This window comes from Neophocaena asiaeorientalis, unplaced genomic scaffold (genome assembly GCF_003031525.2).
Source record: "Neophocaena asiaeorientalis asiaeorientalis breed wild unplaced genomic scaffold, Neophocaena_asiaeorientalis_V1.1 scaffold108, whole genome shotgun sequence".
In the NCBI taxonomy this organism is placed as follows: Eukaryota; Metazoa; Chordata; class Mammalia; order Artiodactyla; family Phocoenidae; genus Neophocaena; species Neophocaena asiaeorientalis.
In genome coordinates this window covers 1,127,899-1,142,012 of record NW_020173770.1, presented here as the reverse complement: position 1 = coordinate 1,142,012, position 14,114 = coordinate 1,127,899, and the positions used below count along the sequence as shown (strand labels likewise).

At 55.0% G+C, this 14,114-nt stretch overlaps 1 long non-coding RNA gene across 1 annotated transcript in view; it reads left to right on the top strand.

Moving 5' to 3' along the window:
- Nucleotides 1-2,277: 2,277 nt before the first annotated feature.
- LOC112403866 (uncharacterized) overlaps nucleotides 2,278-14,114 on the top strand; it is a 46,425-nt gene continuing 34,588 nt past the window's right edge. The window contains exons 1-3 of the long non-coding RNA XR_003003995.1: nucleotides 2,278-2,703; nucleotides 3,465-3,684; nucleotides 4,649-4,698. This is a non-coding gene — a long non-coding RNA (uncharacterized LOC112403866). The remainder of the gene's footprint in view (nucleotides 2,704-3,464; nucleotides 3,685-4,648; nucleotides 4,699-14,114) is intronic.

Below are 14,114 nucleotides of genomic sequence, written 5' to 3'. Positions count from 1 at the left end.
GAAAAAAGCCACAAGAAAAATATTCCACGCGGACGGCAGTTAAGATTGATCCGAAAACATGGTGTTAGTGCTGCTGGCGCCCGCAGCGGCCTTCCCACCTAGCAGCTTGCTTGCAGCTGCCACTTTGGGATGGGGGGATGGTGCTCGGACTCTCAAGTGGCCACAGGGTACAGGACGGACTCTCCCAGTGGTCGTCAGGGACTCCGATGCGACGGGATGCTGAAGGAGGGGGCAGGATCTGCCACCCCAGGCTCCGAGCTGGCTCCAGGGAGCTCTCCAAGCGGCTCTGCCGGGCGTGTGTGTGTGTGTATGTGTGTGCGTGCACGTGTGCCTGTGTCTCGATGCCAGTCCCGGGGCAACGGAGGGGGGTAGCCAGGGATGGAGCAGAGGGGCTGGGAGCTTCACCTCTTCTTTCCTTGTTTCTCAGGTTGGGCCATCCCCCTGGCACACACAGCACTGCACGCACACACACATCAGGGTCTTTCTTAAGTCTTCCCGTCACATGTCACTCTTGTTTGGTTCCCAAACACAAGCAATATGTGTGCTTCCAGACTGGTTTGTTGACTTAAATTAAGAAAACCCCAGCTGGAGAAGATATCAGTGTCCAAACATTAAGCAACATGTGATATTGTGCAAAAAGTATTGCTTTTGCGTGTTCTGATCGCCATGACAACAGGGCGGAGTGGATGCACATGTGAGACTTCTGGCAGGAAGCACAGGCGCAGGTGCGCGGCCGAGCTGCGGGCCCAGCGGGCAGGTCTGGCCCCGGGGCTGTGGGCACGTTCTTCTGCACGGGGCCAGCCTCAGCCCCCCCCCGGGCCTCTGAGGGGCCTGTGGGCGGGGGGGTCTGGCCCCAGCTGGAGGAGCAGAAAGCTGAGCCTCAGATCCAGCTGAACTCGGACTTGTCCCCCCAGCTCCTGTGAGCAGAGTGGGTGCAAACACGTGGCCCATCACCCCGAGCTCAGGGGCCCCTCACGGGCGATTGTGGACCCCTGGAGGCCCGGGAGGAAGGGAACGCGACAAGGCCTGGCCTGACGGCCAAGGGGGCCGGCACAGCAGGTGTTTGAAGGCCCAGAAGCCAACAGAGCCTTGGAAGAAGTGGTGGCGGTCAGGACGTGGGGGCAGGGCGGCCACAGTTCCGTCGAGGAAGGTCGGGCTTGATGCGGTTGGGAGGCGCTTGACCCCGCTAGCTTCTGTGACAGGGAAGCTCTGCACGTGGCAGGGGGTGCTGGCCTCGTCTGCAGCCTCCGACGGGAACCTTTAATCTGCTGCTCTTCTGAGCGGTGGCCGAGGGCCCCTGGCTGCCTGTCTGCCACCCAGAGTGACCACGCGCTGGCCCCGCGGCCCCCGGGCAGCGAGGAGGAGCTGCTGCGAGGCCAGCAGTGCAGCGGCCGGCCAGGAGACAGCAGCTTGGGCACGAGGGAGCGTTCAGTTCCAGAACGTGTACTTTTGTTGGGATAAACTCTACGTAACCTGCGACAAAAGCAGTACGAAGCGATTTTAAATCTCTGGGGCCCTGAGAAAAGCCAGGTGCTGTGTGTGTCTGACAGCCCTGAAGCCCTGCCCTTCCTCTCTCCCCAGGAAGGGAGGAGAGGTGCAGCGCGGTCCTCGCCCACCTGCCTCCACAGCGACGGGGACTGGCGCCGTCCCTGTGCTGCCGGACCCCCAGCCGGGCCGTGGGAGGCGCACTTCCTTCCTGCCGCTGATCTGGGAGAAGGACAGCCCCCTGCCCCCCCCCAGGGAGCCCTGGGAGTGTGTGAGCCATCGCTTACTCCCGGGCCGGTTGTGTCGCCCAGCTGTGTCCCAAACACACACCTCTGGCCTCCACGTGACTTTAGCCAAAAGCCTGCGTCCAGTCTGAGCTGAGAGCCCAGCCCTGCTCACCTGCCGCGGGGCTGGGCCACCGTCTCCAGGCCGAGTGCCTCGTGCCTCGTGCCAAGCTGAGAACCACATTTATTTAAAAACTGCCTTTTCTTTGAGATTCAGAATGACACGTCTACGTATCACAGCACCAAGCGGCACGTAGCTGTCGGTCCTCTTCCCTGCAGACGCCTGACGTCAGTGCCAGGAAGCAATGTGACAGGTATTCCGCAGTTTCAGGCCAGTTGGTCTCAGATGTCGATGAACATATTTTCACAAGGAAAGCGTGGAAGTTCGTCGCGTGTTAGGCCTGAGCCTGCCAGGGTGCTGCCGGCCCGTTTATCGCCAGTGACGGCCTCCTCTTCTTGTCCCCAGCCCCCTCCTCGCCCCCTTCTCCCCTCTGTCGTCCCCACTACCCCCCAAGGGTTTCTCGCAGACCCCACTCCCGACACAGGTGTCTGTGGACTCTCCAGCCGGTGTCTGTCGTGCTGGTTCTGAACTCTCAGGCTGCTGCGGCCTCTGGGCTCCGTGCTGGGAGGACAGTGCCAGGCTGGAGCGTTCTCTCCTCGGTGCCCCTCGAGCTGACCCCTCTGTGCTGCTGTGCGGAAGGCAGGCGGCAGTAATGCCCACGGGTGAGGAGCTGGGATCGGAGCCCGGTTTATCCACTTCAGTGGCTGCGTTGTCCTGCGTGTGCCACGTGACCGCTCCACAGCTTGGTTTCTGTAGCGGATTGAATTGGGGGCCCCAAAGAGAGATGTCCACGGGCAGACCCCTGGGACCTGCGCATCTGGCCTCATTTGGGAAAAAGATCTCTGCAAATGTGGCTCTGTGAAGAATCTCAAGGTGAGATCATCTCGGATTATCTGTGTGGCCCTAAATCCAATGGCTACCTCCGTCTCAGAGGCCAAGGGGGAGGAAACCCAAGGGGGAGGGAGGCCCTGTGAAGAGGGAGGTGGAGACTGGGATGATGGGCCACAAGCCAACGTTGCCAGGAGCTGCCAGGAGCGGCTCCAGGGTCCAGAAGGGGTCTCCCCCTAGAGCCTCTGGGGAAGCGCGGCCCTGCCGACCCCTGGGTCTCGGACTCCTGGCCTCCAGAGCAGCAAGTTTCTGTTGCTTTAAGCCCCCGGTCACTGGTACTTTGGTGCGGAGGCCCCAGGACACTGACACGGCTTCCTTATCCGTGTAGAGGGGTGTGTGGCACGTCGTCACGCTGTCAGGTTGCAGTGAGTTATCCCGGGAAGCCCTTAGCCCGCTGCTGGGAGCGTCCTGCGTGCTCGGCAGGCGGCGGTGGTGGAACCCCCCGCAGGCTAGCTGCGGGAGCCCTGGGGATGTGTGTGATCTCAGCAGCCACTCGTCCACTTTGCATGGGCTTCCTGAGCGTTTAATGCATCAGAGTCTCACCTTGCTCCCTTCACTTGCCCCTTGACCGTCATTTACAGTGAAGCCTGGGGGCAGCTCTGACATGGGTTGCCAAGGCCGTCCCTGAAGTGAGAAAGACTTGGTGTTGCCTCTTTTCTGGCTTGTTGACAACGGAGGTTGTGGGTTGTTGCGAACACCAGGATGGGTGTGCAGAGTCACGACAGACCTGTGTCGGGGTGTTGCAGGTCCAAGCAGTGACCCGAGAGGCTGCCCTGTGCAGGTGACACTCAGAATGTCTGGCAAGACTCTGACCATGGCCGCAGCACTGCTTACGGACCGTAAGCAGCGACAAAGGTGACTCGCAAAGGCCACGCTCCCTGCTGGCCGGGCCGGCTCTGCGGGTCAGGGACGGCGTGCCAAGCTCAGCTCAGCCAGCGGGACGCATCTTTGCTCAGGAGCCACCAGGTACGTTTGTGGTACCAGTGATGCCAGCGTGGTGTCCTGAATCCACCATAAACAGGGCGATGCAGGGCTGATGCAGAACAGACCAAGTGGATCCATGGACCCAAATGGCAGGTCGGGAGTAGAGGAGGGTACGGATGACATCAGCCATCCCATGAAGAGATGTCCGCCTGGCTGATGGTCCCAGAACTGCAGGTTTAAGTGTGAGACAGCACTTTATTATAAGCTGGATTAAATAATAAAAAATGTGTAATTCTCTGCCTGCAGCGTTGTGCAAAGGATGGGCACGCACACACACACACACACACACACACACACACTCACTCTCCCTCTCTCTCTCTGTCTCTCTCTCCCTCTCTGCCGGAGGAGCAGGCCATTTCGTTATAGGGCAGTTAGGTAATGTTAAAACGTGAAATTCCCCCAAACAATTCCACTTTTAGGAACTTACTCTGGGGAGAGGTTTCCACGCGTATACAAGGCTACAGTTACAGGGATACTTGTCATACCATTATTTGTGACGGCAACAAGTAGGAAACTACATAAATGTCCCAAGGACATGGGTTGACTAAGTCATGATCCATCTGTACAATGTCAGGCAATCCTGCCACTAAAAATGGTAACGTGAGTCTGTGTTTATTGACATCAAAAAGAGGGCCTTGACTCACTGCTGAGTGATGAAGGCATGTTGTTCTATGAAACAGGTTTGTTTAGTTGGGCTTAAGAGTGTAAGACTGTGGAAGAGAATCCATCAGAGTATTTTCGTGGAGATATCTTGGTGGAAAGAGTTGGGGAGAATTGCTGTGTGTGTGTGTCTGTGTTGCTTTCCAGTGTTGTTAAACTTTTGTAGAATGTATGTATGTATTATACAATCAGAAAACTATGATCCATGTTTCTGTCTTAAAGATATATATTTACACATAAACACACATATGTATACATACATAATATATCTTTTTTTTTTTTAAAGACCATCTGTGGAGCGGAGTACAGCAATGATTATCTCAGCCCGAGGAAATCGTGAGTAGTTGGATTTCCTTTTCTGTGCTAATCTGTAGATCCTAAATGTTTCCAGTAGAAATGGGTTATGTTTGTACTTACGAAAGCACATCTCTTTCCTCTACGAAGAAGGGTCCCTGGCAGATGTAGTGAGAAGACAACGCTGGCAAACGCAGTCTGGTCTCAGGAGTGGTGTGGCTCGGGAGACAGCCCCACCGTCTGTTTACCAGAGGTCCCCTCTCCACTTGCAGAGCAGTGAGGCCATGCGAGCAGTGTTACACACTCCCTAACCGGGCCGTGTGGCACCGGTGTACATACGAGTTCGGCTCGGGTGTGTCTCAGAGTACAGAGTCATGGAAGGAGGTGTGGGTGAACTAGAAAATCAAGAGGGGCTTCCTGGAGGAGGTGGCGCTCGAGCGGCACTGTTAGCTCTGGACAGGACATAGAGGGCATTTCAAGTGGAAGGAGCAGCCAGATGCCTTAGAGCAGAGGTGAGCACAGGTGGCTTTGGCCCCTGCGATAGGAAACCAGGGACCAGCAGGAAAGTGGCCGTTGTCGGGCAGGGGGAGGACAGACACCCCTGCCGCAGCCCCAGGCACGAGGGGTCCGTTCTTGGTGGGTTTGGCGTGGTCACCAGTCAGGAAAGCAGTGCGCGGCAGTCATCAGCCCTGTGCTGAAAGGGGGACACCTCGGATTCCAGCACCGCCGGCTGCATGGGGCAGGAGCCCCTCCAGGCCTGCGCAGCTCCACGCCCTCTGGGGGCTCTCCCTCCGCCTGCCCGGGGACAGCGTGCCCCTCTGAACCGCTCCTTGGCCCACTGAGTGTCGCGCGGCACCTCTGACGTGGGGAGCTGTCACGGGACAGGACAGGCTTTCCGGCAGGAGAGAGACCAGAAGGAGGGCGGGCCCGGGAGAGGACCGCGTGGGCCGGGCTGGGGGGCCTCCTGTCCTCGGGGTCGGGACCCATGAGAACACAGTCCGCCTGGCAGAGCAGGCCTGAGCCGCGCGACGCCAGCCCTCTTGTCTCGGCTTCCCTGTGTTTTACATAATGTCGCTGTGTCTTGTTAGAGAGGCTACTGATCCTTAGAGCTAACGGTACTAACTAATTAGTGTAAAACACTTTGAAAATATAAGGAATTCAGATGAGGAGTATAATTGGCCAGTCCTCCTGGTACTGACACTTTCACTGTGTCTCTGACGGAGCTGTGGCCTGACTTCATCCGGGAGATGTGGTTGTCCAGGCAGGGGGCAGGCGTAAGCAAGACGGGCTGTCCTTAGCCCCAGATGGGACGCAGTGCGCCCCGGGCTACCGTGGGGCCGGGAGGAGTCAGCTGGCCAGCCCGACTGCCTCACCGCCCCAGGACCTCAGGGAGCCATGGGGAGGGGCTGGGTTGGCCCGAGGCTCCAGGTCGCGAACGGATTAGCGCCCACAGCCTGGTCGAGGCTGGGGGGAAGGGCAGGGCCCAGGTGTGGCCAGCCCCGAGGTGGCTTCGGGTACTAGCCGTGGCCTGCCGGTCGGCAGCAAACCTGTTTGACGTCCCCTCTCTGGAGTAGAGTTTATGATGCCACCTTGCACTTCCTCCTGAGGGTGCAGACGGAGCTGTGAGGCGCCTGGCACGTGCAGTATATCCTCTTTTCTTCTTTAAGAGATAAATGCAGGGTCTCCTTCTCAGTGGGCAAGTCACTCAGAAAAGATATCCAAGCCCCAGACCTGGACAACACTTGGCCTGACCAGTCCACCCCTGGGTGTGGGTTTTCCACTGGCGTTATTGGAGAAAAGACGATCGCGTGTTCTCTTTGGTGTGCTACTTTCTAAGGATGTGTGGAGCTGTCGGCACATCATTAATCTCTCTTTAAACCAGGGCGACAATATTTACATTTAAGATCAAGACGCTGGTTATCTGAAGAATTCCCCTGGAAGCTCTCCTCACAACTGGAGGAACACAGCAGCCAGTAAGCAGAGCCACATCCTGGGCCAAAAATAACAACGAGCTGGTCCCAGAGACCCAGACTTACCGAGGGTGATGTAGGTGAGGCCAGCGCCCAACAGAAGCTGGTCGGCTGCGGTCAGCAGGATGAACTCGGCCTCAAGAAAAATGACGGCCGAGCCACGCATTCGGTGACTGAGCACTCAGACACAGCTTGGCAGGTGTCTGCTTCAGACAGGCCAGCGACCAGAAGACATTCCTGTAAAGAACTGTTTTAAACAAGAATCTGTGCCCAAACGAAGCAAAGGACCAGGGCCCAGCAGAGGTGAAAAGCCAGCTTTCCAAGCATCCTGGGAGCATTCCAGCGGGTCGTTCATTCCGAGAGCGCCCCCTGGGCGCCCTGCAGCCTTTGGCTGGGCCTCTTCTCAGCTCCTGGGGCTGAACAGTGACAGCAACGCTGCATATGGACTAAACCAGCAGTCGCTGGGTCCCCACGTCTGTGCTGTGGAAACGACCTTCTCGTGGCATCATCAAAAAGCACTTTAGTAGATAGGTGGCGTTACCGACAAAGGCAAACTCTATCGTGCTTCATCCAAGCCGACGCCTGTGACCCTCCGGCTTGGATGATGTAGGCTTCCCCTCAACAGGAAAGTTACGTGTTGTAAGTCGTGAAGTCCAGGCTTGAGCCCGAGGCCTTCGCCTCACAATCAGCATGACCCCGCTGTGATCAGTGCCCACGCTTATCATTCCAGAGCCAAGTCTGGAGTGGGCCACACGTGTCTGTGCAAACTTAGCACGGACTTCGGTGAATGTTCCAGGAACTGAGAGAGTCCGTGAAATAGTGAACGGGACAGAGTCTGTGAGTCTGCATGCCATGACCCCGACAGCCACTGCGTGTTGACTTGCAGAGTTAACACGCTCGGCTTCTGACTGCCGTTTCCTGCCCCCATCCCCCCCACCGACTCCAAGCACACTCCACAGGAGTCTGTGGACCTGAGCGCAGAAGCCAGGCCGAAGAGTGTTCACGGCCCTGCTGTGTGAGAGCAAGAGCCCGGACGAAGCTGAGCGTCCATCCCGGCGGAAACACGCGTGCGCCTGCAGGTTTGTTCACAGGGTGAATGAAGTACTACGCGGCAGTGAAGGCGGACACAGGCGCGTGCTGTGACAGGCGTGACTTAGAAATGCAAAGACAAGCAAACAAAGTGCGGGGCAAAAGGCTGCAGACGTGTGATACTAGTTTTATAAAGCTCACGAGCCTCGAGGGATGCATATCGCTTTAAACAAACAAATATGCGCACGCACACATACAATCATATACACACACGCGTGCGCGTATATACGATCAGACCTTTGAAAAGACACGGGAACGTGAACGCACAATTGAAGTTGTCGCCTCGGGGGCAGAGGCGGGAGGACGAACAAGCATGGGAACCATTGCTGGGACGCGCTCAGGTAGGCTCGCGCCTTCCAGGAGGGCTCAGCTCGCACCTTCCAGCTCTCGGGCTGGCTGTGGGTTCACTGGTGTCCTTGTGATACTATTTCACGACCTATGTGCTGCCCGCATTTTCTTCTACTTTGTGTCGAATGTCTGCATCTTGAAAAACGCAAGCAGGTCCTTGAAGGCCATCGTTCTGTACGCCGTGTGCCTGTTTCTGGGAGGCTCTTGGCGCCGTGGGTGACTCCAGAAATGGTTCCCATCGAGCCCCGTGAACTAGTCGGGGCGGTGTCCTCCCAAGTCAGCAGGAGGGTCCCCCATGCGCACTCCCGCAGGAGGGGCCCAGCCTCTGCCAGGCTTGCGGCCCCGGGCGGCACGCACAGTGGGCGGAGGCCCTGCGGGAGGGGCCCCACAGCTTATTTACGAGCCGCCCGGTGAAGCAGTCTGGGGGGCCCCCAGCAGCGCCCGCTCCACCAGAAGAGCCACCGCTCCCGGGAGCTCGCGTCCCCTCCTGCAGCCCAGACGCTCGAGCAGACGTGAAGAGCAGGGACCCCCTGCCTCTCGGGGCTTTGGCCTGGGGATCCGCTAGCTGTAGGCCTTGGGCTTGGGAGACAAGGCTTGGCCCCGAGAGCTTTCAGACCCATAGCAGAGCAAGACACCCAGATAGGAGCGGCCCGCACAAACCCTCTTGGGCTTAGCGCACCAGCTTGGCACAAAGAGCTCCACTTGCCCAGTTAACCACAGGCCGGAGAGCGAATTTTCAGAGGAGCCCGTGGAAAAGTGGGTGGGAGCGGGAGAGCCGCTGCTCAGGAGTGAACCCGCGGGCCCCTGTCCTAACGGTGAAAGACGATTGGGCCAACGAGGGCCGTTCAGACTTAGGTTTGCTGGACATTTTCTCAAAAAGGAATCAAGTGACCCTGTCCCTTCAAGGAGAGCGACCAACAGTGTTTGTTACCAATGATAAAAATTTGTTTTTGAAGAAAAATGAGAATTTTGGGGAGCTTGCATCTGCCGCTGTGAGCTTTACGGCTTCTGAGTACTTAGATTTTTCTGATGAGACTGGTGGTGACGTAAACAGATGTTACTTTTGCAATACTATGTAAAGAAATGCGTCAGTATTTGGAAGACGTGTGTAACACAGTGAGCCAGTACTTCCAAATGACCGATGCATGGTGTCACAGACCCGGCCATGGGTCGGGGAGCCCTGCACAGTGCAGGATGGAGGGACCGAGTTCAGTGAGAGGTTCGCTGCGTGGTTTCAGGTCCTGCACGGCAGCTGAACTTGAACAACTCCGTTGTCCAGTTTGGATGCAGGATCAGAGAAGAATATCTGCAGTTTACTGAAAAGGCTGTGAAAATCCTCCCGTTTCAACTATGAGTCCATGTGAGGCCAGTTCCTCAGCCAAGAGGAGGAATCACGGTGGTCTGAAGAAGACAGGAGAACCAGCTGTCTTCCTAAATGCCCGGCACTGGGAGATTTGCATACGCAGAAAACAGTGCCACCCTTCTTATTAAATTTTTTTTTTTTTTTTTTTGCTTTGGAAAATAGAGATTTTTTAATTGTTTGTGAACTTAGGCAAGTATATATATAATCGAGGTTTTGCTATTTTTAAACAATAAATAATTTTAAATTTCTGTTTTATTTCCTAGTTTGCTGTCAATAGATGTAACCCAGGTATCTACTGTTGTGGCCTCAGTAGCTTTTCCGAGGGTAAAGGTGAAGAGAGCTCACGTTCTGTAAAGGGCTAGGGGTTGGGATGGTGCTGTGGAACAGCCCTGCTTCAGGATTTCATTCAGGAGGTACGTCCAAAAAAACGATTCCGCCCGGGTAGGCGTGGGAGCTTATTTCTCCATTAAAATGAAATACCAGGAACACGTCCCATTCCTGTGTCTACATTTTGTGCTGTGACATCCCCAAGCCACATCCCAGAGCAGGGATAAAATCAAGTTATTATTAAGCTGCATTATTTTGATGTTAGGTGGGTAGTTTACAAACCAGCTTTTATCCTTTTGTGTTAAGACTAAAACACCACCACTAAAAAAGAAATAGATTAAAAAAAAAAAAAAAAACACACCTGAATTGCAGATGGATGGAACTTCCAGCATCCTTTCCGTCCGGATGTTCCCTGAGCGGGTGAGGGAAACCGGCAGCTGTTAGCCAGTGATTCTGTGTTTTGTTTTCTTTTTCACTTCGTGTTTCGTAAGCGGTTTTTAACCAGGCCCCGTGAAAATGTATTATTGTTAGAAAACAAACCAAGAAACAAGGGATGGTAGTTTAGTACCGTGAAGTTAATTCTGGAGACCCCCGACCTTTGAGCAGCCATGTGGCTATTGATTTCCAATACCATGAGGTGGCGTGCCACCCTAAGCATGGGGTCCAGCCGAGTCCAAACAGTTTCTCCCTTATCAGTTGAGTCCCTGAGTACTTGAGCATTAAGACAACAAATGTCCACAGTTGACGGCATGTCACATGGCAGCTGGGTGGACGTGCCAATCTTCTAATGAAGTCGGGCTGTTGGCAAACACACCAGTCATCACATATTGAAGGAGGCCTTCTTTTGTGTATTTCCAGCACTCTTGAGTGCTTCGAAAGATACCAGTTACATCATTGTCTAAGGGCCAGGCGCCGAGGGAGAAGCATCCACTCACTGCCAAGACAGAAACAAGCGAGACCGGAGTTAAAAGCAAGCTGGGGCTGCGTTCTGCAGGAGGTGTCAGAAATAGTTTTTCCAGTTGTGCTCAGTGGAAGCGATACTCTGAGTAAAAAGCAGTGGCTCCAATGCCCTCATTTCTCCTGCAAAAAGAGGCATGTCAGTAATCCCTCGCTCCCAACTTAACTCGCTCCCTACGTGGAAGAATCGGTATCATTTTTCTTAATATTGAGGGAGGGAGAGCAGTCGATGCCTTTGGGTCTGAACTAAGGGATGCTGGCCTCCCGCTCATCAGCCGTGATGTGTGAAGCGGGTGAGTCATGGGAGACGCTCTTACACCCGGGCACACTCTGCCAGCTGCGTCCACCCCAACCAGCGATGAATTACGGTTGCCATCTTGTATTGATTACTGAAAATGTTATGTTCACGGGAAGAAAATGCCATTGCTTTAAATATCAGCATTACTCGGGATTTTAAAGTTATTTTTTTACAGAGACATGTGGGATAAAAAATTTTAAGCAATTGAAAGGAGTGAGGGGAGAGCAGAATTATTAAATCACAAAAAAATCAATTCTCAGTTCGGTCTGGCCAGACCAGCATTTCTCGACTCAGGTAAGTAGTTTCAAGTCAGACACGTCTCTTACTGGACTTTTTACAAGAATGGAGAAATTTATAATGAAATTCAACAAGGAAACTGGAAAAACAGCCAAACTGGTGCAGCAAAGTGGTGAATAGGACCGTTAGCCGACGCGCTGTATTCTTTTGGACACTGTGTGCCTGTAACCACGGTGCTCAAGCCCAGATTGCGGGAACAGGCTGACAGTTAGCAGCTAACTCAGCAGTGCTGGGTGCAAACTGCCGTCTTCCTGTGGATTTACAGCTGCCACTTCTGCTCCTTCAATTAGTTCTATGGCACACAGATGTTGCTTAAATGTTGCTGCTAATGATACTGCAATAAGCGTAAGATTCATGCCATATTTGGAGGCACGTAAATTTCTCAAGTGGCACAATTAAAGTGGAAATATTAGGTGGGGAGAACTTGGCAGTCTCTCCAACTTGGAAGGCACGCCCGCTATGCAATAATGGGTCAAAAATTCATTCAAGTTTTACTGCTGTTCCGAGTTTTAAAAGACTTTTCACAGTTGAATGCAAAGTAGTAAAAACCAGGGTATTAGGAAATGAGAATGCAGTTGTGTTATTCAGACACGACTTTTAATTTCAGATTGAAATCACATGCTCACTTTTCGGGATATGACCGAAGGGAACAGTTACAGGCTGAAGGGATGTCGTCTCTAAGGGTTGAAAGTCCCAAGTGGAGATGCGTTTGTTGCTGGGCCAGCAGCGGAGCCAGAGCTCCCAGGACTCGGGGGAGCGTTGCCATCCCCCCGCAGCTGGAAAAGCAGAAGCTGTGTTCTGGAGCAGGTCCCTCGCCACTCCCCCCGGCCCCGAGCCCCGCCTCGACAGGCCCCACACCAAGGCTGGGGAGATGCGCCGGCACACGTGCGCGCACACACTTTGTGACACGGGCGTGCCCGCGCACACACTCAGCCTGTGCCTCTGACACGGCGGGGAGGCAGCTCACGTGCTGCTCCCGAGTCTCCCCGCTGCCCTACGGAAGCCCCGTCGGAATTTCTCTCCCTCCTTTGTAGTCCTTTTGTCTTCACAGCATAGTCCCCTGCCTGTCGCCGAATTTTCTTTTCCATGAAAAATCTCTCCTCTGGAGAAGAGCTTCTCCCTGACTGGTCGTCAAATCTGCTTTTGATTTCCTCTCACATGGACTTAAAAAAGGCAGGTGCTTCTGCGGGCCGTCCAGTCGGCCCGTCTGCCTCCTGAGCCTTTGACCCCCAACCCATCGCACTTAGCGATATGAGCTGTCCGGTCGGTGACTCCCTGGCACCCTGTTAGGACTTCAGGCCACATGCTGGGAGGCGGGGACGTGATGGGGGGTAGTGGTATGCGGTGGGCCGTCCAGCACAGTGTTGTAGATATTCGCCAAGTACCTACTTTCCCCTTAAATGATGCAGACCATTCGGTGAAACCTTCCCAGGCAAGCCCAGGACTGAATGGTCCAGCCTTCAGGAGACCCCTCAACGTCTGTCTATCTGTCTCTCCCCTCTCCCAGCCTCGCTTCCCCCCTCCCCTCCGCCGGCCCATTGCTCTGAGCGTATAGCACCTGGATTATCTATAGCAAATCTTACAGATGTCAGGATTGCCTTGTTCTGAAGCAAGAAGGACAATGAGTTCCTGCTGACCTCGGTACAATGGCTCTCGCTGGAGCACAATATGTATTTTCTCCTGGCGGTGAAGAGCCCGCATGTAATTGATGGAGAGCAGAAATGTCACGGGAGCCTTTCTGTTGACACTGCTCCGCGCGTGGAGGGAAGGCTGGCCCGGCCGGGCCGAGCGTATGCCCAGGAACTTGTAATTTAGCAAGGAAGAGGTGGGAGAACTTAGGCGGGTCAGACTCCCCAATTCCTGATGAGCTATCCCAGAACTGAGGGCCACGAGGAGAGTCCGTTTGCGCAGATAGACCCAGAACCAGAGCCCGGCTGCCAACTCGGACCTGTTTCCAGCCCTTTACTGCCTTCCATGATGCTTAATGTACTGTTTGTATATGTTGTCCTTGCAGTATATTTGATGTGCCCTCATATATTTTATTCATCTCTGGCTTTCCACGAAGGCAAGCTCCCAGCAAAACTGAGATTTGTTATTTGCCACCATCAGTCAAGTGTCTGCGTGGTTGGCGCGATGGACTTGATTTTAAGCATAAAACGTTAAATCCTGCTCTTGGGGGCCATTTCCTTCTCTATCCCTGGCGTGTCGGTGGAGTTGTCTGGATGCTGGAGAGCTGGCCTTCCCAGAGGGGCCAGCGGCCGCACCAGAACTGCCTTCTGGGCCGGCACATTCTCGGGCCCCCAGAGGGGAGCAGCTGGTGCTTTTAGGCTTCTTAGGGTTAAACACGGAAAGGGGAAGCTCCTCATGGTGTAAATGACAGGCACAGATGACGCGAGTTTGCTAACACACCGACCGTGTTGCTCAGGGAGGGAGGGGGTGGGGTTGGCGTGGGACTGTCATGGTCCACACGGCCCCCGGTGCCCACGCGGGAGGTGGTACCGACCCAGGGCCCGGGGCTGGCTTCCCTGCCAGCGTCCTGCTGCCACAGCCGCTGTCACCCGCCTCCCATCTCATCTGTGGTGCAGAGCCTTGCCTTTGGGGCTGCATCGTCTGCAGTGGGTGTTTGACAGACACACACACACACCTCCTCTCCAGGGGCTGGCCTGCATCCCAGGACGGCTGCTGCCTGGGCTCCACCAAGTTGCACGAGGTGGGACGACGCCCAGGGGTCTTTGGGCCGCGAATCCCCAGGTTAACCCAGCTCTCTGTGACGGGCTCCTGGGCCAGTGCTGGTACCTGGGGTAAGAGC